This window comes from Lepisosteus oculatus, chromosome 14 (genome assembly GCF_040954835.1).
Source record: "Lepisosteus oculatus isolate fLepOcu1 chromosome 14, fLepOcu1.hap2, whole genome shotgun sequence".
Lineage (NCBI taxonomy): Eukaryota > Metazoa > Chordata > Actinopteri > Semionotiformes > Lepisosteidae > Lepisosteus > Lepisosteus oculatus.
The window spans coordinates 18883247-18904517 of record NC_090709.1 but is presented as its reverse complement, the minus strand read 5'-3'; the positions used below and the strand labels follow the sequence as shown (position 1 = coordinate 18904517).

The window sequence follows — 21271 nt, the reverse complement described above, 5'->3', positions numbered from 1 at the left end:
CTGTGGAGAGCTGCTGCTGTGCTTTGACATCTGAGCTCTGTGGAAAACGATCTCAATACAATTCTGAAAAACGCGACTCTCCGAACGCCAGCCGAACAAGTCTCCACAGCCGAAGCGCTGTGTCTCTTTTCAGCTGGCGATAAACCTTTCCTCGATCCTTTGCGGACTTGTAAAACTGTTCCTGATCAGAATAAAAAACACTCACGCTAATACACAAGCACCCGTGTCTCGCCAAAGCTGACAAATAAAGAGACGGACAAGCCGCACTGCACGTGTGAACAGGGGAATGAGCGAGCGAGCGGGGATAGGGCGCCTCCTGTGCTTAAAAGCTTACAGCACCTGGTATTCCCAGGCGGTCTCCCATCCAAGTACTAACCAGGCCCATCCCTGTTTAGCTTCCGAGATCAGACGAGATCAGGCATGCTCAAGGTGGTGTGGCCGTAAGCGAGAGCAAGGCTCGCTGGCACCCTTCTTATTGAGAGGACAGCTCCGTCACCTCTTTTACGACGCTGCTTTTTTTCCCTTGCGTTTTTCTCTTCTTCCCACGTTCTCTCTCTTCACTGCCTTCGTCCCCGCTCTATTTCACTTCAGCCTTTCACTCTTGCTTCCTTCCAATGAGGACGGAGCTGCGGGAGATAGGGCACTATAGAGGATCGCTGTGGAGAGCTGCTGCTGTGCTTTGACATCTGAGCTCTGTGGAAAACGATCTCAATACAATTCTGAAAAACGCGACTCTCCGAACGCCAGCCGAACAAGTCTCCACAGCCGAAGCGCTGTGTCTCTTTTCAGCTGGCGATAAACCTTTCCTCGATCCTTTGCGGACTTGTAAAACTGTTCCTGATCAGAATAAAAAACGCTCACGCTAATACACAAGCACCCGTGTCTCGCCAAAGCTGACAAATAAACAGACGGACAAGCTGCACTGCACGTGTGAACAGGGGAATGAGCGAGCGAGCAGGGATAGGGCGCCTCCTGCGCTTAAAAGCTTACAGCACCTGGTATTCCCAGGCGGTCTCCCATCCAAGTACTAACCAGGCCCATCCCTGTTTAGCTTCCGAGATCAGACGAAATCAGGCGTGCTCAAGGGGGTGTGGCCGTAAGCGAGAGCAAGGCTCGCTGGCACCCTTCTTATTGAGAGGACAGCTCCGTCACCTCTTTTACGACGCTGCTTTTTTTCCCTTGCGTTTTTCTCTTCTTCCCACGTTCTCTCTCTTCACTGCCTTCATCCCCGCTCTATTTCACTTCAGCCTTTCACTCTTGCTTCCTTCCAATGAGGACGGAGCTGCGGGAGAAAGGGCGCTATAGAGGATCGCTGTGGAGAGCTGCTGCTGTGCTTTGACATCTGAGCTCTGTTGAAAACGATCTCAATACAATTCTGAAAAACGCGACTCTCCGAACGCCAGCCGAACAAGTCTCCACAGCCGAAGCGCTGTGTCTCTTTTCAGCTGGCGATAAACCTTTCCTCGATCCTTTGCGGACTTGTTAAACTGTTCCTGATCAGAATAAAAAACGCTCACGCTAATACACAAGCACCCGTGTCTCGCCAAAGCTGACAAATAAACAGACGGACAAGCCGCACTGCACGTGTGAACAGGGGAATGAGCGAGCGAGCGGGGATAGGGCGCCTCCTGCGCTTAAAAGCTTACAGCACCTGGTATTCCCAGGCGGTCTCCCATCCAAGTACTAACCAGGCCCATCCCTGTTTAGCTTACGAGATCAGACGAGATCAGGCGTGCTCAAGGGGGTGTGGCCGTAAGCGAGAGCAAGGTTCGCTGGCACCCTTCTTATTGAGAGGACAGCTCCGTCACCTCTTTTACGACGCTGCTTTTTTTCCCTTGCGTTTTTCTCTTCTTCCCACGTTCTCTCTCTTCACTGCCTTCGTCCCCGCTCTATTTCACTTCAGCCTTTCACTCTTGCTTCCTTCCAATGAGGACGGAGCTGAGGGAGAAAGGGCGCTATAGAGGATCGCTGTGGAGAGCTGCTGCTGTGCTTTGACATCTGAGCTCTGTGGAAAACGATCTCAATACAATTCTGAAAAACGCGACTCTCCGAACGCCAGCCGAACAAGTCTCCACAGCCGAAGCGCTGTGTCTCTTTTCAGCTGGCGATAAACCTTTCCTCGATCCTTTGCGGACTTGTAAAACTGTTCCTGATCAGAATAAAAAACGCTCACGCTAATACACAAGCACCCGTGTCTCGCCAAAGCTGACAAATAAACAGACGGACAAGCCGCACTGCACGTGTGAACAGGGGAATGAGCGAGCGAGCGGGGATAGGGCGCCTCCTGCGCTTAAAAGCTTGCAGCACCTGGTATTCCCAGGCGGTCTCCCATCCAAGTACTAACCAGGCCCATCCCTCTTTAGCTTCCGAGATCAGACGAGATCAGGCGTGCTCAAGGGGGTGTGGCCGCAAGCGAGAGCAAGGCTCGCTGGCACCCTTCTTATTGAGAGGACAGCTCCGTCACCTCTTTTACGACGCTGCTTTTTTTCCCTTGCGTTTTTCTCTTCTTCCCACGTTCTCTCTCTTCACTGCCTTCGTCCCCGCTCTATTTCACTTCAGCCTTTCACTCTTGCTTCCTTCCAATGAGGACGGAGCTGCGGGAGAAAGGGCGCTATAGAGGATCGCTGTGGAGAGCTGCTGCTGTGCTTTGACATCTGAGCTCTGTGGAAAACGATCTCAATACAATTCTGAAAAACGCGACTCTCCGAACGCCAGCCGAACAAGTCTCCACAGCCGAAGCGCTGTGTCTCTTTTCAGCTGGCGATAAACCTTTCCTCGATCCTTTGCGGACTTGTAAAACTGTTCCTGATCAGAATAAAAAACGCTCACGCTAATACACAAGCACCCGTGTCTCGCCAAAGCTGACAAATAAACAGACGGACAAGCCGCACTGCACGTGTGAACAGGGGAATGAGCGAGCGAGCGGGGATAGGGCGCCTCCTGCGCTTAAAAGCTTACAGCACCTGGTATTCCCAGGCGGTCTCCCATCCAAGTACTAACCAGGCCCATCCCTGTTTAGCTTCCGAGATCAGACGAGATCAGGCATGCTCAAGGTGGTGTGGCCGTAAGCGAGAGCAAGGCTCGCTGGCACCCTTCTTATTGAGAGGACAGCTCCGTCACCTCTTTTACGACGCTGCTTTTTTTCCCTTGCGTTTTTCTCTTCTTCCCACGTTCTCTCTCTTCACTGCCTTCGTCCCCGCTCTATTTCACTTCAGCCTTTCACTCTTGCTTCCTTCCAATGAGGACGGAGCTGCGGGAGAAAGGGCGCTATAGAGGATCGCTGTGGAGAGCTGCTGCTGTGCTTTGACATCTGAGCTCTGTGGAAAACGATCTCAATACAATTCTGAAAAACGCGACTCTCCGAACGCCAGCCGAACAAGTCTCCACAGCCGAAGCGCTGTGTCTCTTTTCAGCTGGCGATAAACCTTTCCTCGATCCTTTGCGGACTTGTAAAACTGTTCCTGATCAGAATAAAAAACGCTCACGCTAATACACAAGCACCCGTGTCTCGCCAAAGCTGACAAATAAACAGACGGACAAGCTGCACTGCACGTGTGAACAGGGGAATGAGCGAGCGAGCAGGGATAGGGTGCCTCCTGCGCTTAAAAGCTTACAGCACCTGGTATTCCCAGGCGGTCTCCCATCCAAGTACTAACCAGGCCCATCCCTGTTTAGCTTCCGAGATCAGACGAAATCAGGCGTGCTCAAGGGGGTGTGGCCGTAAGCGAGAGCAAGGCTCGCTGGCACCCTTCTTATTGAGAGGACAGCTCTGTCACCTCTTTTACGACGCTGCTTTTTTTCCCTTGCGTTTTTCTCTTCTTCCCACGTTCTCTCTCTTCACTGCCTTCATCCCCGCTCTATTTCACTTCAGCCTTTCACTCTTGCTTCCTTCCAATGAGGACGGAGCTGCGGGAGAAAGGGCGCTATAGAGGATCGCTGTGGAGAGCTGCTGCTGTGCTTTGACATCTGAGCTCTGTGGAAAACGATCTCAATACAATTCTGAAAAACGCGACTCTCCGAACGCCAGCCGAACAAGTCTCCACAGCCGAAGCGCTGTGTCTCTTTTCAGCTGGCGATAAACCTTTCCTCGGTCCTTTGCGGACTTGTTAAACTGTTCCTGATCAGAATAAAAAACGCTCACGCTAATACACAAGCACCCGTGTCTCGCCAAAGCTGACAAATAAACAGACGGACAAGCCGCACTGCACGTGTGAACAGGGGAATGAGTGAGCGAGCGGGGATAGGGCGCCTCCTGCGCTTAAAAGCTTACAGCACCTGGTATTCCCAGGCGGTCTCCCATCCAAGTACTAACCAGGCCCACCCCTGTTTAGCTTACGAGATCAGACGAGATCAGGCGTGCTCAAGGGGGTGTGGCCGTAAGCGAGAGCAAGGCTCGCTGGCACCCTTCTTATTGAGAGGACAGCTCCGTCACCTCTTTTACGACGCTGCTTTTTTTCCCTTGCGTTTTTCTCTTCTTCCCACGTTCTCTCTCTTCACTGCCTTCGTCCCCGCTCTATTTCACTTCAGCCTTTCACTCTTGCTTCCTTCCAATGAGGACGGAGCTGCGGGAGAAAGGGTGCTATAGAGGATCGCTGTGGAGAGCTGCTGCTGTGCTTTGACATCTGAGCTCTGTGGAAAACGATCTCAATACAATTCTGAAAAACGCGACTCTCCGAACGCCAGCCGAACAAGTCTCCACAGCCGAAGCGCTGTGTCTCTTTTCAGCTGGCGATAAACCTTTCCTCGATCCTTTGCGGACTTGTAAAACTGTTCATGATCAGAATAAAAAACGCTCACGCTAATACACAAGCACCCGTGTCTCGCCAAAGCTGACAAATAAACAGACGGACAAGCCGCACTGCACGTGTGAACAGGGGAATGAGCGAGCGAGCGGGGATAGGGCGTCTCCTGCGCTTAAAAGCTTACAGCACCTGGTATTCCCAGGCGGTCTTCCATCCAAGTACTAACCAGGCCCATCCCTGTTTAGCTTCCGAGATCAGACGAGATCAGGTGTGCTCAAGGGGGTGTGGCCGTAAGCGAGAGCAAGGCTCGCTGGCACCCTTCTTATTGAGAGGACAGCTCCGTCACCTCTTTTACGACGCTGCTTTTTTTCCCTTGCGTTTTTCTCTTCTTCCCACGTTCTCTCTCTTCACTGCCTTCGTCCCCGCTCTATTTCACTTCAGCCTTTCACTCTTGCTTCCTTCCAATGAGGACGGAGCTGCGGGAGAAAGGGCGCTATAGAGGATCGCTGTGGAGAGCTGCTGCTGTGGTTTGACATCTGAGCTCTGTGGAAAACGATCTCAATACAATTCTGAAAAACGCGACTCTCCGAACGCCAGCCGAACAAGTCTCCACAGCCGAAGCGCTTTGTCTCTTTTCAGCTGGCGATAAACCTTTCCTCGATCCTTTGCGGACTTGTAAAACTGTTCATGATCAGAATAAAAAACGCTCACGCTAATACACAAGCACCCGTGTCTCGCCAAAGCTGACAAATAAACAGACGGACAAGCCGCACTGCACGTGTGAACAGGGGAATGAGCGAGCGAGCGGGGATAGGGCGTCTCCTGCGCTTAAAAGCTTACAGCACCTGGTATTCCCAGGCGGTCTTCCATCCAAGTACTAACCAGGCCCATCCCTGTTTAGCTTCCGAGATCAGACGAGATCAGGTGTGCTCAAGGGGGTGTGGCCGTAAGCGAGAGCAAGGTTCGCTGGCACCCTTCTTATTGAGAGGACAGCTCCGTCACCTCTTTTACGACGCTGCTTTTTTTCCCTTGCGTTTTTCTCTTCTTCCCACGTTCTCTCTCTTCACTGCCTTCGTCCCCGCTCTATTTCACTTCAGCCTTTCACTCTTGCTTCCTTCCAATGAGGACGGAGCTGCGGGAGAAAGGGCGCTATAGAGGATCGCTGTGGAGAACTGCTGCTGTGCTTTGACATCTGAGCTCTGTGGAAAACGATCTCAATACAATTCTGAAAAACGCGACTCTCCGAACGCCAGCCGAACAAGTCTCCACAGCCGAAGCGCTGTGTCTCTTTTCAGCTGGCGATAAACCTTTCCTCGATCCTTTGCGGACTTGTAAAACTGTTCCTGATCAGAATAAAAAACGCTCACGCTAATACACAAGCACCCGTGTCTCGCCAAAGCTGACAAATAAACAGACGGACAAGCCGCACTGCACGTGTGAACAGGGGAATGAGCGAGCGAGCGGGGATAGGGCGCCTCCTGCGCTTAAAAGCTTGCAGCACCTGGTATTCCCAGGCGGTCTCCCATCCAAGTACTAACCAGGCCCATCCCTGTTTAGCTTCCGAGATCAGACGAGATCAGGCGTGCTCAAGGGGGTGTGGCCGTAAGCGAGAGCAAGGCTCGCTGGCACCCTTCTTATTGAGAGGACAGCTCCGTCACCTCTTTTACGACGCTGCTTTTTTTCCCTTGCGTTTTTCTCTTCTTCCCACGTTCTCTCTCTTCACTGCCTTCGTCCCCGCTCTATTTCACTTCAGCCTTTCACTCTTGCTTCCTTCCAATGAGGACGGAGCTGCGGGAGAAAGGGCGCTATAGAGGATCGCTGTGGAGAGCTGCTGCTGTGCTTTGACATCTGAGCTCTGTGGAAAACGATCTCAATACAATTCTGAAAAACGCGACTCTCCGAACGCCAGCCGAACAAGTCTCCACAGCCGAAGCGCTGTGTCTCTATTCAGCTGGCGATAAACCTTCCCTCGATTCTTTGCGGACTTGTTAAACTGTTCCTGATCAGAATAAAAAACGCTCACGCTAAAACACAAGCACCCGTGTCTCGCCAAAGCTGACAAATAAACAGACGGACAAGCCGCACTGCACGTGTGAACAGGGGAATGAGCGAGCGAGCGGGGATAGGGCGCCTCCTGCGCTTAAAAGTTTACAGCACCTGGTATTCCCAGGCGGTCTCCCATCCAAGTACTAACCAGGCCCATCCCTGTTTAGCTTCCGAGATCAGACGAGATCAGGCGTGCTCAAGGGGGTGTGGCCGTAAGCGAGAGCAAGGCTCGCTGGCACCCTTCTTATTGAGAGGACAGCTCCGTCACCTCTTTTACGACGCTGCTTTTTTTCCCTTGCGTTTTTCTCTTCTTCCCACGTTCTCTCTCTTCACTGCCTTCGTCCCCGCTCTATTTCACTTCAGCCTTTCACTCTTGCTTCCTTCCAATGAGGACGGAGCTGCGGGAGAAAGGGCGCTATAGAGGATCGCTGTGGAGAGCTGCTGCTGTGCTTTGACATCTGAGCTCTGTGGAAAACGATCTCAATACAATTCTGAAAAACGCGACTCTCCGAACGCCAGCCGAACAAGTCTCCACAGCCGAAGCGCTGTGTCTCTTTTCAGCTGGCGATAAACCTTTCCTCGATCCTTTGCGGACTTGTAAAACTGTTCCTGATCAGAATAAAAAACGCTCACGCTAATACACAAGCACCCGTGTCTCGCCAAAGCTGACAAATAAACAGACGGACAAGCCGCACTGCACGTGTGAACAGGGGAATGAGCGAGCGAGCGGGGATAGGGCGCCTCCTGCGCTTAAAAGCTTACAGCACCTGGTATTCCCAGGCGGTCTTCCATCCAAGTACTAACCAGGCCCATCCCTGTTTAGCTTCCGAGATCAGACGAGATCAGGTGTGCTCAAGGGGGTGTGGCCGTAAGCGAGAGCAAGGCTCGCTGGCACCCTTCTTATTGAGAGGACAGCTCCGTCACCTCTTTTACGACGCTGCTTTTTTTCCCTTGCGTTTTTCTCTTCTTCCCACGTTCTCTCTCTTCACTGCCTTCGTCCCCGCTCTATTTCACTTCAGCCTTTCACTCTTGCTTCCTTCCAATGAGGACGGAGCTGCGGGAGAAAGGGCGCTATAGAGGATCGCTGTGGAGAGCTGCTGCTGTGCTTTGACATCTGAGCTCTGTGGAAAACGATCTCAATACAATTCTGAAAAACGCGACTCTCCGAACGCCAGCCGAACAAGTCTCCACAGCCGAAGCGCTGTGTCTCTATTCAGCTGGCGATAAACCTTCCCTCGATTCTTTGCGGACTTGTTAAACTGTTCCTGATCAGAATAAAAAACGCTCACGCTAATACACAAGCACCCGTGTCTCGCCAAAGCTGACAAATAAACAGACGGACAAGCCGCACTGCACGTGTGAACAGGGGAATGAGCGAGCGAGCGGGGATAGGGCGCCTCCTGCGCTTAAAAGCTTACAGCACCTGGTATTCCCAGGCGGTCTCCCATCCGAGTACTAACCAGTCCCATCCCTGATTAGCTTCCGAGATCAGACGAGATCAGGCGTGCTCAAGGGGGTGTGGCCATAAGCGAGAGCAAGGCTCGCTGGCACCCTTCTTATTGAGAGGACAGCTCCGTCACCTCTTTTACGACGCTGCTTTTTTTCCCTTGCGTTTTTCTCTTCTTCCCACGTTCTCTCTCTTCACTGCCTTCGTCCCCGCTCTATTTCACTTCAGCCTTTCACTCTTGCTTCCTTCCAATGAGGACGGAGCTGCGGGAGAAAGGGCGCTATAGAGGATCGCTGTGGAGAGCTGCTGCTGTGCTTTGACATCTGAGCTCTGTGGAAAACGATCTCAATACAATTCTGAAAAACGCGACTCTCCGAACGCCAGCCGAACAAGTCTCCACAGCCGAAGCGTTGTGTCTCTTTTCAGCTGGCGATAAACCTTTCCTCGATCCTTTGCGGACTTGTTAAACTGTTCCTGATCAGAATAAAAAACGCTCACGCTAATACACAAGCACCCGTGTCTCGCCAAAGCTGACAAATAAACAGACGGACAAGCCGCACTGCACGTGTGAACAGGGGAATGAGCGAGCGAGCGGGGATAGGGCGCCTCCTGCGCTTAAAAGCTTACAGCACCTGGTATTCCCAGGCGGTCTCCCATCCAAGTACTAACCAGGCCCATCCCTGTTTAGCTTCCGAGATCAGACGAGATCAGGCGTGCTCAAGGGGGTGTGGCCGTAAGCGAGAGCAAGGCTCGCTGGCACCCTTCTTATTGAGAGGACAGCTCCGTCACCTCTTTTACGACGCTGCTTTTTTTCCCTTGCGTTTTTCTCTTCTTCCCACGTTCTCTCTCTTCACTGCCTTCGTCCCCGCTCTATTTCACTTCAGCCTTTCACTCTTGCTTCCTTCCAATGAGGACGGAGCTGCGGGAGAAAGGGCGCTATAGAGGATCGCTGTGGAGAGCTGCTGCTGTGCTTTGACATCTGAGCTCTGTGGAAAACGATCTCAATACAATTCTGAAAAACGCGACTCTCCGAACGCCAGCCGAACAAGTCTCCACAGCCGAAGCGCTGTGTCTCTTTTCAGCTGGCGATAAACCTTTCCTCGATCCTTGCGGACTTGTTAAACTGTTCCTGATCAGAATAAAAAACGCTCACGCTAATACACAAGCACCCGTGTCTCGCCAAAGCTGACAAATAAACAGACGGACAAGCCGCACTGCACGTATGAACAGGGGAATGAGCGAGCGAGCGGGGATAGGGCGCCTCCTGCGCTAAAAAGCTTACAGCACCTGGTATTCCCAGGCGGTCTCCCATCCAAGTACTAACCAGGCCCATCCCTGTTTAGCTTCCGAGATCAGACGAGATCAGGCGTGCTCAAGGGGGTGTGGCCGTAAGCGAGCGCAAGGCTCGCTGGCACCCTTCTTATTGAGAGGACAGCTCCGTCACGTCTTTTACGACGCTGCTTTTTTTCCCTTGCGTTTTTCTCTTCTTCCCACGTTCTCTCTCTTCACTGCCTTCGTCCCCGCTCTATTTCACTTCAGCCTTTCACTCTTGCTTCCTTCCAATGAGAACGGAGCTGCGGGAGAAAGGGCGCTATAGAGGATCGCTGTGGAGAGCTGCTGCTGTGCTTTGACATCTGAGCTCTGTGGAAAACGATCTCAATACAATTCTGAAAAACGCGACTCTCCGAACGCCAGCCGAACAAGTCTCCACAGCCGAAGCACTGTGTCTCTTTTCAGCTGGCGATAAACCTTTCCTCGATCCTTTGCGGACTTGTTAAACTGTTCCTGATCAGAATAAAAAACGCTCACGCTAATACACAAGCACCCGTGTCTCGCCAAAGCTGACAAATAAACAGACGGACAAGCCGCACTGCACGTGTGAACAGGGGAATGAGCGAGCGAGCGGGGATAGGGCGCCTCCTGCGCTTAAAAGCTTACAGCACCTGGTATTCCCAGGCGGTCTCCCATCCAAGTACTAACCAGGCCCATCCCTGTTTAGCTTCCGAGATCAGACGAGATCAGGCGTGCTCAAGGGGGTGTGGCCGTAAGCGAGAGCAAGGCTCGCTGGCACCCTTCTTATTGAGAGGACAGCTCCGTCACCTCTTTTACGACGCTGCTTTTTTTCCCTTGCGTTTTTCTCTTCTTCCCACGTTCTCTCTCTTCACTGCCTTCGTCCCCGCTCTATTTCACTTCAGCCTTTCACTCTTGCTTCCTTCCAATGAGGACGGAGCTGCGGGAGAAAGGGCGCTATAGAGGATCGCAGTGGAGAGCTGCTGCTGTGCTTTGACATCTGAGCTCTGTGGAAAACGATCTCAATACAATTCTGAAAAACGCGACTCTCCGAACGCCAGCCGAACAAGTCTCCACAGCCGAAGCGTTGTGTCTCTTTTCAGCTGGCGATAAACCTTTCCTCGATCCTTTGCGGACTTGTTAAACTGTTCCTGATCAGAATAAAAAACGCTCACGCTAATACACAAGCACCCGTGTCTCGCCAAAGCTGACAAATAAACAGACGGACAAGCCGCACTGCACGTGTGAACAGGGGAATGAGCGAGCGAGCGGGGATAGGGCGCCTCCTACGCTTAAAAGCTTACAGCACCTGGTATTCCCAGGCGGTCTCCCATCCAAGTACTAACCAGGCCCATCCCTGTTTAGCTTCCGAGATCAGACGAGATCAGGCGTGCTCAAGGGGGTGTGGCCGTAAGCGAGCGCAAGGCTCGCTGGCACCCTTCTTATTGAGAGGACAGCTCCGTCACGTCTTTTACGACGCTGCTTTTTTTCCCTTGCGTTTTTCTCTTCTTCCCACGTTCTCTCTCTTCACTGCCTTCATCCCCGCTCTATTTCACTTCAGCCTTTCACTCTTGCTTCCTTCCAATGAGGACGGAGCTGCGGGAGAAAGGGTGCTATAGAGGATCGCTGTGGAGAGCTGCTGCTGTGCTTTGACATCTGAGCTCTGTGGAAAACGATCTCAATACAATTCTGAAAAACGCGACTCTCCGAACGCCAGCCGAACAAGTCTCCACAGCCGAAGCGCTGTGTCTCTTTTCAGCTGGCGATAAACCTTTCCTCGATCCTTTGCGGACTTGTTAAACTGTTCCTGATCAGAATAAAAAACGCTCACGCTAATACACAAGCACCCGTGTCTCGCCAAAGCTGACAAATAAACAGACGGACAAGCCGCACTGCACGTGTGAACAGGGGAATGAGCGAGCGAGCGGGGATAGGGCGCCTCCTGCGCTTAAAAGCTTACAGCACCTGGTATTCCCAGGCGGTCTCCAATCCAAGTACTAACCAGGCCCATCCCTGTTTAGCTTCCGAGATCAGACGAGATCAGGCGTGCTCAAGGGGGTGTGGCCGTAAGCGAGAGCAAGGCTCGCTGGCACCCTTCTTATTGAGAGGACAGCTCCGTCACCTCTTTTACGACGCTGCTTTTTTTCCCTTGCGTTTTTCTCTTCTTCCCACGTTCTCTCTTCACTGCCTTCGTCCCCGCTCTATTTCACTTCAGCCTTTCACTCTTGCTTCCTTCCAATGAGGACGGAGCTGCGGGAGAAAGGGCGCTATAGAGGATCGCTGTGGAGAGCTGCTGCTGTGCTTTGACATCTGAGCTCTGTGGAAAACGATCTCAATACAATTCTGAAAAACGCGACTCTCCGAACGCCAGCCGAACAAGTCTCCACAGCCGAAGCGCTGTGTCTCTTTTCAGCTGGCGATAAACCTTTCCTCGATCCTTTGCGGACTTGTAAAACTGTTCATGATCAGAATAAAAAACGCTCACGCTAATACACAAGCACCCGCGTCTCGCCAAAGCTGACAAATAAACAGACGGACAAGCCGCACTGCACGTGTGAACAGGGGAATGAGCGAGCGAGCGGGGATAGGACGCCTCCTGCGCTTAAAAGCTTACAGCACCTGGTATTCCCAGGCGGTCTCCCATCCAAGTACTAACCAGGCCCATCCCTGTTTAGCGTCCGAGATCAGACGAGATCAGGCGTGCTCAAGGGGGTGTGGCCGTAAGCAAGAGCAAGGCTCGCTGGCACCCTTCTTATTGAGAGGACAGCTCCGTCACCTCTTTTACGACGCTGCTCTTTTTCCCTTGCGTTTTTCTCTTCTTCCCACGTTCTCTCTCTTCACTGCCTTCGTCCCCGCTCTATTTCACTTCAGCCTTTCACTCTTGCTTCCTTCCAATGAGGACGGAGCTGCGGGAGAAAGGGCGCTATAGAGGATCGCTGTGGAGAGCTGCTGCTGTGCTTTGACATCTGAGCTCTGTGGAAAACGATCTCAATACAATTCTGAAAAACGCAACTCTCCGAACGCCAGCCGAACAAGTCTCCACAGCCGAAGCGCTGTGTCTCTTTTCAGCTGGCGATAAACTTTTCCTCGATCCTTTGCGGACTTGTTAAACTGTTCATGATCAGAATAAAAAACGCTCACGCTAATACACAAGCACCCGTGTCTCGCCAAAGCTGACAAATAAACAGACGGACAAGCCGCACTGCACGTGTGAACAGGGGAATGAGCGAGCGAGCGGGGATAGGGCGCCTCCCGCGCTTAAAAGCTTACAGCACCTGGTATTCCCAGGCGGTCTCCCATCCAAGTACTAACCAGGCCTATCCCTGTTTAGCGTCCGAGATCAGACGAGATCAGGCGTGCTCAAGGGGGTGTGGCGGTAAGCAAAAGCAAGGCTCGCTGGCACCCTTCTTATTGAGAGTACAGCTCCGTCACCTCTTTTACGACGCTGCTCTTTTTCCCTTGCGTTTTTCTCTTCTTCCCACGTTCTCTCTCTTCACTGCCTTCGTCCCCGCTCTATTTCACTTCAGCCTTTCACTCTTGCTTCCTTCCAATGAGGACGGAGCTTCGGGAGAAAGGGCGCTATAGAGGATCGCTGTGGAGAGCTGCTGCTGTGCTTTGACATCTGAGCTCTGTGGAAAACGATCTCAATACAATTCTGAAAAACGCGACTCTCCGAACGCCAGCCGAACAAGTCTCCACAGCCTAAGCGCTGTGTCTCTTTTCAGCTGGCGATAAACCTTTCCTCGATCCTTTGCGGACTTGTAAAACTGTTCCTGATCAGAATAAAAAACGCTCACGCTAATACACAAGCACCCGTGTCTCGCCAAAGCTGACAAATAAACAGACGGACAAGCCGCACTTCACGTGTGAACAGGGGAATGAGCGAGCGAGCGGGGATAGGGCGCCTCCTGCGCTTAAAAGCTTACAGCACCTGGTATTCCCAGGCGGTCTCCCATCCAAGTACTAACCAGGCCCATCCCTGTTTAGCTTCCGAGATCAGAGAGATCAGGTGTGCTCAAGGGGGTGTGGCCGTAAGCGAGAGCAAAGCTCGCTGGCACCCTTCTTATTGAGAGGACAGCTCCGTCACCTCTTTTACGACGCTGCTTTTTTTCCCTTGCGTTTTTCTCTTCTTCCCACGTTCTCTCTTCACTGCCTTCGTCCCCGCTCTATTTCACTTCAGCCTTTCACTCTTGCTTCCTTCCAATGAGGACGGAGCTGCGGGAGAAAGGGCGCTATAGAGGATCGCTGTGGAGAGCTGCTGCTGTGCTTTGACATCTGAGCTCTGTGGAAAACGATCTCAATACAATTCTGAAAAACGCGACTCTCCGAACGCCAGCCGAACAAGTCTCCACAGCCGAAGCGCTGTGTCTCTTTTCAGCTGGCGATAAACCTTTCCTCGATCCTTTGCGGACTTGTAAAACTGTTCATGATCAGAATAAAAAACGCTTACGCTAATACACAAGCACCCGCGTCTCGCCAAAGCTGACAAATAAACAGACGGACAAGCCGCACTGCACGTGTGAACAGGGGAATGAGCGAGCGAGCGGGGATAGGAAGCCTCCTGCGCTTAAAAGCTTACAGCACCTGGTATTCCCAGGCGGTCTCCCATCCAAGTACTAACCAGGCCCATCCCTGTTTAGCGTCCGAGATCAGACGAGATCAGGCGTGCTCAAGGGGGTGTGGCCGTAAGCGAGAGCAAGGCTCGCTGGCACCCTTCTTATTGAGAGGACAGCTCCGTCACCTCTTTTACGACGCTGCTCTTTTTCCCTTGCGTTTTTCTCTTCTTCCCACGTTCTCTCTCTTCACTGCCTTCGTCCCCGCTCTATTTCACTTCAGCCTTTCACTCTTGCTTCCTTCCAATGAGGACGGAGCTGCGGGAGAAAGGGCGCTATAGAGGATCGCTGTGGAGAGCTGCTGCTGTGCTTTGACATCTGAGCTCTGTGGAAAACGATCTCAATACAATTCTGAAAAACGCAACTCTCCGAACGCCAGCCGAACAAGTCTCCACAGCCGAAGCGCTGTGTCTCTTTTCAGCTGGCGATAAACTTTTCCTCGATCCTTTGCGGACTTGTTAAACTGTTCATGATCAGAATAAAAAACGCTCACGCTAATACACAAGCACCCGTGTCTCGCCAAAGCTGACAAATAAACAGACGGACAAGTCGCACTGCACGTGTGAACAGGGGAATGAGCGAGCGAGCGGGGATAGGGCGCCTCCCGCGCTTAAAAGCTTACAGCACCTGGTATTCCCAGGCGGTCTCCCATCCAAGTACTAACCAGGCCCATCCCTGTTTAGCGTCCGAGATCAGACGAGATCAGGCGTGCTCAAGGGGGTGTGGCCGGAAGCGAGAGCAAGGCTCGCTGGCACCCTTCTTATTGAGAGGACAGCTCCGTCACCTCTTTTACGACGCTGCTCTTTTTCCCTTGCGTTTTTCTCTTCTTCCCACGTTCTCTCTCTTCACTGCCTTCGTCCCCGCTCTATTTCACTTCAGCCTTTCACTCTTGCTTCCTTCCAATGAGGACGGAGCTTCGGGAGAAAGGGCGCTATAGAGGATCGCTGTGGAGAGCTGCTGCTGTGCTTTGACATCTGAGCTCTGTGGAAAACGATCTCAATACAATTCTGAAAAACGCAACTCTCCGAACGCCAGCCGAACAAGTCTCCACAGCCGAAGCGCTGTGTCTCTTTTCAGCTGGCGATAAACTTTTCCTCGATCCTTTGCGGACTTGTTAAACTGTTCATGATCAGAATAAAAAACGCTCACGCTAATACACAAGCACCCGTGTCTCGCCAAAGCTGACAAATAAACAGACGGACAAGCCGCACTGCACGTGTGAACAGGGGAATGAGCGAGCGAGCGGGGATAGGGCGCCTCCTGCGCTTAAAAGCTTACAGCACCTGGTATTCCCAGGCGGTCTCCCATCCAAGTACTAACCAGGCCCATCCCTGTTTAGCTTCCGAGATCAAACGAGATCAGGCGTGCTCAAGGGGGTGTGGCCGTAAGCGCGAGCAAGGCTCGCTGGCACCCTTCTTATTGAGAGGACAGCTCCGTCACCTCTTTTACGACGCTGCTTTTTTTCCCTTGCGTTTTTCTCTTCTTCCCACGTTCTCTCTCTTCACTGCCTTCGTCCCCGCTCTATTTCACTTCAGCCTTTCACTCTTGCTTCCTTCCAATGAGGACGGAGCTGCGGGAGAAAGGGCGCTATAGAGGATCGCTGTGGAGAGCTGCTGCTGTGCTTTGACATCTGAGCTCTGTGGAAAACGATCTCAATACAATTCTGAAAAACGCGACTCTCCGAACGCCAGCCGAACAAGTCTCCACAGCCGAAGCGCTGTGTCTCTTTTCAGCTGGCGATAAACCTTTCCTCGATCCTTTGCGGACTTGTAAAACTGTTCCTGATCAGAATAAAAAACGCTCACGCTAATACACAAGCACCCGTGTCTCGCCAAAGCTGACAAATAAACAGACGGACAAGCCGCACTGCACGTGTGAACAGGGGAATGAGCGAGCGAGCGGGGATAGGGCGCCTCCTGCGCTTAAAAGCTTACAGCACCTGGTATTCCCAGGCGGTCTCCCATCCAAGTACTAACCAGGCCCATCCCTGTTTAGCTTCCGAGATCAGACGAGATCAGGCGTGCTCAAGGGGGTGTGGCCGTAAGCGAGAGCAAGGCTCGCTGGCACCCTTCTTATTGAGAGGACAGCTCCGTCACCTCTTTTACGACGCTGCTCTTTTTCCCTTGCGTTTTTCTCTTCTTCCCACGTTCTCTCTCTTCACTGCCTTCGTCCCCGCTCTATTTCACTTCAGCCTTTCACTCTTGCTTCCTTCCAATGAGGACGGAGCTGCGGGAGAAAGGGCGCTATAGAGGATCGCTGTGGAGAGCTGCTGCTGTGCTTTGACATCTGAGCTCTGTGGAAAACGATCTCAATACAATTCTGAAAAACGCGACTCTCCGAACGCCAGCCGAACAAGTCTCCACAGCCGAAGCGCTGTGTCTCTTTTCAGCTGGCGATAAACCTTTCGTCGATCCTTTGCGGACTTGTTAAACTGTTCATGATCAGAATAAAAAACGCTCACGCTAATACACAAGCACCCGTGTCTCACCAAAGCTGACAAATAAACAGACGGACAAGCCGCACTGCACGTGTGAACAGGGGAATGAGCGAGCGAGCGGGGATAGGGCGCCTCCTGCGCTTAAAAGCTTACAGCACCTGGTATTCCCAGGCGGTCTCCCATCCAAGTACTAAACAGGCCCATCCCTGTTCAGCTTCCAAGATCAGATGAGATCAGGCGTGCTCAAGGGGGTGTGGCCGTAAGCAAGAGCAAGGCTCGCTGGCACCCTTCTTATTGAGAGGACAGCTCCGTCACCTCTTTTACGACGCTGCTTTTTTTCCCTTGCGTTTTTCTCTTCTTCCCACGTTCTCTCTCTTCACTGCCTTCGTCCCCGCTCTATTTCACTTCAGCCTTTCACTCTTGCTTCCTTCCAATGAGGACGGAGCTGCGGGAGAAAGGGCGCTATAGAGGATCGCTGTGGAGAGCTGCTGCTGTGCTTTGACATCTGAGTTCTGTGGAAAACGATCTCAATACAATTCTGAAAAACGCGACTCTCCGAACGCCAGCCGAACAAGTCTCCACAGCCGAAGCGCTGTGTCTCTTTTCAGCTGGCGATAAACCTTTCTTCGATCCTTTGCGGACTTGTAAAACTGTTCCTGATCAGAATAAAAAACGCTCACGCTAATACACAAGCACCCGTGTCTCGCCAAAGCTGACAAATAAACAGACGGACAAGCCGCACTGCACGTGTGATCAGGGGAATGAGCGAGCGAGCGGGGATAGGGCGCCTCCTGCGCTTAAAAGCTTACAGCACCTGGTATTCCCAGGCGGTCTCCCATCCAAGTACTAACCAGGCCCATCCCTGTTTAGCTTCCGAGATCAGACAAGATCAGGTGTGCTCAAGGGGGTGTGGCCGTAAGCGCGAGCAAGGCTCGCTGGCACCCTTCTTATTGAGAGGACAGCTCCGTCACCTCTTTTATGACGCTGCTTTTTTTCCCTTGCGTTTTTCTCTTCTTCCCACGTTCTCTCTCTTCACTGCCTTCGTCCCCGCTCTATTTCACTTCAGCCTTTCACTCTTGCTTCCTTCCAATGAGGACGGAGCTGCGGGAGAAAGGGCGCTATAGAGGATCGCTGTGGAGAGCTGCTGCTGTGCTTTGACATCTGAGCTCTGTGGAAAACGATCTCAATACAATTCTGAAAAACGCGACTCTCCGAACGCCAGCCGAACAAGTCTCCACAGCCGAAGCGCTGTGTCTCTTTTCAGCTGGCGATAAACCTTTCTTCGATCTTTTGCGGACTTGTAAAACTGTTCCTGATCAGAATAAAAAACGCTCACGCTAATACACAAGCACCCGCGTCTCGCCAAAGCTGACAAATAAACAGACGGACAAGCCGCACTGCACGTGTGATCAGGGGAATGAGCGAGCGAGCGGGGATAGGGCGCCTCCTGCGCTTAAAAGCTTACAGCACCTGGTATTCCCAGGCGGTCTCCCATCCAAGTACTAACCAGGCCCATCCCTGTTTAGCTTCCGAGATCAGACAAGATCAGGTGTGCTCAAGGGGGTGTGGCCGTAAGCGAGAACAAGGCTCGCTGGCACCCTTCTTATTGAGAGGACAGCTCCGTCACCTCTTTTATGACGCTGCTTTTTTTCCCTTGCGTTTTTCTCTTCTTCCCACGTTCTCTCTCTTCACTGCCTTCGTCCCCGCTCTATTTCACTTCAGCCTTTCACTCTTGCTTCCTTCCAATGAGGACGGAGCTGCGGGAGAAAGGGCGCTATAGAGGATCGCTGTGGAGAGCTGCTGCTGTGCTTTGACATCTGAGCTCTGTGGAAAACGATCTCAATACAATTCTGAAAAACGCGACTCTCCGAACGCCAGCCGAACAAGTCTCCACAGCCGAAGCGCTGTGTCTCTTTTCAGCTGGCGATAAACCTTTCTTCGATCTTTTGCGGACTTGTAAAACTGTTCCTGATCAGAATAAAAAACGCTCACGCTAATACACAAGCACCCGCGTCTCGCCAAAGCTGACAAATAAACAGACGGACAAGCCGCACTGCACGTGTGAACAGGGGAATGAGCGAGCGAGCGGGGATAGGGCGCCTCCTGCGCTTAAAAGCTTACAGGACCTGGTATTCCCAGGCGGTCTCCCATCCAAGTACTAACCAGGTCCATCCCTGTTTAGCTTCCGAGATCAGACGAGATCAGGCGTGCTCAAGGGGGTGTGGCCGTAAGCAAGAGCAAGGCTCGCTGGCACCCTTCTTATTGAGAGGACAGCTCCGTCACCTCTTTTATGACGCTGCTCTTTTTCCCTTGCGTTTTTCTCTTCTTCCCACGTTCTCTCTCTTCACTGCCTTCGTCCCCGCTCTATTTCACTTCAGCCTTTCACTCTTGCTTCCTTCCAATGAGGACGGAGCTGTGGGAGAAAGGGCGCTATAGAGGATCGCTGTGGAGAGCTGCTGCTGTGCTTTGACATCTGAGCTCTGTGGAAAACGATCTCAATACAATTCTGAAAAACGCGACTCTCCGAACGCCAGCCGAACATGTCTCCACAGCCAAAGCGCTGTGTCTCTTTTCAGCTGGCGATAAACCTTTCCTCGATCCTTTGCGGACTTGTAAAACTGTTCCTGATCAGAATAAAAAACGCTCACGCTAATACACAAGCACCCGTGTCTCGCCAAAGCTGACAAATAAACAGACGGACAAGCCGCACTGCACGTGTGAACAGGGGAATGAGCGAGCGAGCGGGGATAGGGCGCCTCCTGCGCTTAAAAGCTTACAGCACCTGGTATTCCCAGGCGGTCTCCCATCCAAGTACTAACCAGGCCCATCCCTGTTTAGCTTCCGAGATCAGACGAGATCAGGCGTGCTCAAGGGGGTGTGGCCGTAAGCTAGAGCAAGGCTCGCTGGCACCCTTCTTATTGAGAGGACAGCTCCGTCACCTCTTTTACGACGCTGCTTTTTTTCCCTTGCGTTTTTCTCTTCTTCCCACGTTCTCTCTCTTCACTGCCTTCGTCCCCGCTCTATTTCACTTCAGCCTTTCACTCTTGCTTCCTTCCAATGAGGACGGAGCTGCGGGAGAAAGGGCGCTATAGAGGATCGCTGTGGAGAGCTGCTGCTGTGCTTTGACATCTGAGCTCTGTGGAAAACGATCTCAATACAATTCTGAGAAACGCGACTCTCCGAACGCCAGCCGAACAAGTCTCCACAGCCGAAGCGCTGTGTCTCTTTTCAGCTGGCGATAAACCTTTCCTCGATCCTTTGCGGACTTGTAAAACTGTTCCTGATCAGAATAAAAAACGCTCACGCTAATACACAAGCACCCGTGTCTCGCCAAAGCTGACAAATAAACAGACGGACAAGCCGCACTGCACGTGTGAACAGGGGAATGAGCGAGCGAGCGGGGATAGGGCGCCTCCTGCGCTTAAAAGCTTACAGCACCTGGTATTCCCAGGCGGTCTCCCATCCAAGTACTAACCAGGCCCATCCCTGTTTAGCTTCCGAGATCAGATGAGATCAGGCGTGCTCAAGGGGGTGTGGCCATAAGCGAGAGCAAGGCTCGCTGGCACCCTTTTTATTGAGAGGACAGCTCCGTCACCTCTTTTACGACGCTGCTTTTTTTCCCTTGCGTTTTTCTCTTCTTCCCACGTTCTCTCTCTTCACTGCCTTCGTCCCCGCTCTATTTCACTTCAGCCTTTCACTCTTGCTTCCTTCCAATGAGGACGGAGCTGCGGGAGAAAGGGCGCTATAGATGATCGCTGTGGAGAGCTGCTGCTGTGCTTTGACATCTGAGCTCTGTGGAAAACGATCTCAATACAATTCTGAAAAACGCGACTCTCCGAACGCCAGCCGAACAAGTCTCCACAGCCGAAGCGCTGTGTCTCTTTTCAGCTGGCGATAAACCTTTCCTCGATCCTTTGCGGACTTGTAAAACTGTTCCTGATCAGAATAAAAAACGCTCACGCTAATACACAAGCACCCGTGTCTCGCCAAAGCTGACAAATAAACAGACGGACAAGCCGCACTGCACGTGTGAACAGGGGAATGAGCGAGCGAGCGGGGATAGGGCGCCTCCTGCGCTTAAAAGCTTACAGCACCTGGTATTCCCAGGCGGTCTCCCATCCAAGTACTAACCAGGCCCATCCCTGTTTAGCTTCCGAGATCAGACGAGATGAGGCGTGCTCAAGGGGGTGTGGCCATAAGCGAGAGCAAGGCTCGCTGGCACCCTTCTTATTGAGAGGACAGCTCCGTCACCTCTTTTACGACGCTGCTTTTTTTCCCTTGCGTTTTTCTCTTCTTCCCACGTTCTCTCTCTTCACTGCCTTCGTTCCCGCTCCATTTCACTTCAGCCTTTCACTCTTGCTTCCTTCCAATGAGGACGGAGCTGCGGGAGAAAGGGCGCTATAGAGGATCGCTGTGGAGAGCTGCTGCTGTGCTTTGACATCTGAGCTCTGTGGAAAACGATCTCAATACAATTCTGAAAAACGCGACTCTCCGAACGCCAGCCGAACAAGTCTCCACAGCCGAAGCGCTGTGTCTCTTTTCAGCTGGCGATAAACCTTTCCTCGATCCTTTGCGGACTTGTAAAACTGTTCCTGATCAGAATAAAAAACGCTCACGCTAATACACAAGCACCCGTGTCTCACCAAAGCTGACAAATAAACAGACGGACAAGCCGCACTGCACGTGTGAACAGGGG

General features: G+C 52.3%; 1 protein-coding gene, 25 non-coding genes and 7 pseudogenes across 26 annotated transcripts in view; all 33 read right to left on the bottom strand.

Annotated features, from left to right (window-relative positions):
• The window catches only part of LOC138242514 (zinc finger protein 135-like), a 446217-nt gene that overhangs the window by 269607 nt on the left and 155339 nt on the right, over positions 1–21271 (bottom strand). The gene's annotated exons all lie outside the window — the stretch shown is intronic.
• On the bottom strand, positions 328–446 carry LOC138244778 (5S ribosomal RNA). Its single transcript, XR_011193393.1, has one exon. It is a non-coding gene; the product is annotated as a 5S ribosomal RNA (ribosomal RNA).
• Positions 984–1102, bottom strand: LOC138216270 (5S ribosomal RNA). Its single transcript, XR_011179981.1, has one exon. It is a non-coding gene; the product is annotated as a 5S ribosomal RNA (ribosomal RNA).
• Positions 1640–1758, bottom strand: LOC138217139 (5S ribosomal RNA). Its single transcript, XR_011180852.1, has one exon. It is a non-coding gene; the product is annotated as a 5S ribosomal RNA (ribosomal RNA).
• LOC138216729 (5S ribosomal RNA) lies at positions 2296–2414 on the bottom strand. Its single transcript, XR_011180441.1, has one exon. It is a non-coding gene; the product is annotated as a 5S ribosomal RNA (ribosomal RNA).
• LOC138244777 (5S ribosomal RNA) lies at positions 2952–3070 on the bottom strand. The gene has a single exon (XR_011193392.1). It is a non-coding gene; the product is annotated as a 5S ribosomal RNA (ribosomal RNA).
• On the bottom strand, positions 3608–3726 carry LOC138216268 (5S ribosomal RNA). Its single transcript, XR_011179980.1, has one exon. It is a non-coding gene; the product is annotated as a 5S ribosomal RNA (ribosomal RNA).
• On the bottom strand, positions 4264–4382 carry LOC138217517 (5S ribosomal RNA). Its single transcript, XR_011181229.1, has one exon. It is a non-coding gene; the product is annotated as a 5S ribosomal RNA (ribosomal RNA).
• On the bottom strand, positions 4920–5038 carry LOC138244978 (5S ribosomal RNA). The gene has a single exon (XR_011193595.1). It is a non-coding gene; the product is annotated as a 5S ribosomal RNA (ribosomal RNA).
• LOC138244977 (5S ribosomal RNA) lies at positions 5576–5694 on the bottom strand. The gene has a single exon (XR_011193594.1). It is a non-coding gene; the product is annotated as a 5S ribosomal RNA (ribosomal RNA).
• Positions 6232–6350, bottom strand: LOC138216794 (5S ribosomal RNA). The gene has a single exon (XR_011180506.1). It is a non-coding gene; the product is annotated as a 5S ribosomal RNA (ribosomal RNA).
• Positions 6888–7006, bottom strand: LOC138216506 (5S ribosomal RNA). The gene has a single exon (XR_011180218.1). It is a non-coding gene; the product is annotated as a 5S ribosomal RNA (ribosomal RNA).
• Positions 7544–7662, bottom strand: LOC138244975 (5S ribosomal RNA). The gene has a single exon (XR_011193592.1). It is a non-coding gene; the product is annotated as a 5S ribosomal RNA (ribosomal RNA).
• Positions 8200–8318, bottom strand: LOC138218411 (5S ribosomal RNA; annotated as a pseudogene).
• Positions 8856–8974, bottom strand: LOC138243992 (5S ribosomal RNA). Its single transcript, XR_011192606.1, has one exon. It is a non-coding gene; the product is annotated as a 5S ribosomal RNA (ribosomal RNA).
• On the bottom strand, positions 9511–9629 carry LOC138243991 (5S ribosomal RNA). Its single transcript, XR_011192605.1, has one exon. It is a non-coding gene; the product is annotated as a 5S ribosomal RNA (ribosomal RNA).
• Positions 10167–10285, bottom strand: LOC138243990 (5S ribosomal RNA). The gene has a single exon (XR_011192604.1). It is a non-coding gene; the product is annotated as a 5S ribosomal RNA (ribosomal RNA).
• LOC138243989 (5S ribosomal RNA) lies at positions 10823–10941 on the bottom strand. The gene has a single exon (XR_011192603.1). It is a non-coding gene; the product is annotated as a 5S ribosomal RNA (ribosomal RNA).
• On the bottom strand, positions 11479–11597 carry LOC138217623 (5S ribosomal RNA). Its single transcript, XR_011181335.1, has one exon. It is a non-coding gene; the product is annotated as a 5S ribosomal RNA (ribosomal RNA).
• Positions 12133–12251, bottom strand: LOC138216302 (5S ribosomal RNA). Its single transcript, XR_011180013.1, has one exon. It is a non-coding gene; the product is annotated as a 5S ribosomal RNA (ribosomal RNA).
• LOC138218625 (5S ribosomal RNA) lies at positions 12789–12907 on the bottom strand (annotated as a pseudogene).
• Positions 13445–13562, bottom strand: LOC138217782 (5S ribosomal RNA; annotated as a pseudogene).
• LOC138216301 (5S ribosomal RNA) lies at positions 14098–14216 on the bottom strand. Its single transcript, XR_011180012.1, has one exon. It is a non-coding gene; the product is annotated as a 5S ribosomal RNA (ribosomal RNA).
• LOC138218052 (5S ribosomal RNA) lies at positions 14754–14872 on the bottom strand (annotated as a pseudogene).
• On the bottom strand, positions 15410–15528 carry LOC138244904 (5S ribosomal RNA). The gene has a single exon (XR_011193519.1). It is a non-coding gene; the product is annotated as a 5S ribosomal RNA (ribosomal RNA).
• LOC138243988 (5S ribosomal RNA) lies at positions 16066–16184 on the bottom strand. The gene has a single exon (XR_011192602.1). It is a non-coding gene; the product is annotated as a 5S ribosomal RNA (ribosomal RNA).
• LOC138218324 (5S ribosomal RNA) lies at positions 16722–16840 on the bottom strand (annotated as a pseudogene).
• On the bottom strand, positions 17378–17496 carry LOC138216084 (5S ribosomal RNA). Its single transcript, XR_011179797.1, has one exon. It is a non-coding gene; the product is annotated as a 5S ribosomal RNA (ribosomal RNA).
• On the bottom strand, positions 18034–18152 carry LOC138216082 (5S ribosomal RNA). Its single transcript, XR_011179795.1, has one exon. It is a non-coding gene; the product is annotated as a 5S ribosomal RNA (ribosomal RNA).
• On the bottom strand, positions 18690–18808 carry LOC138217947 (5S ribosomal RNA; annotated as a pseudogene).
• LOC138243987 (5S ribosomal RNA) lies at positions 19346–19464 on the bottom strand. The gene has a single exon (XR_011192601.1). It is a non-coding gene; the product is annotated as a 5S ribosomal RNA (ribosomal RNA).
• Positions 20002–20120, bottom strand: LOC138244762 (5S ribosomal RNA). Its single transcript, XR_011193377.1, has one exon. It is a non-coding gene; the product is annotated as a 5S ribosomal RNA (ribosomal RNA).
• On the bottom strand, positions 20658–20776 carry LOC138218194 (5S ribosomal RNA; annotated as a pseudogene).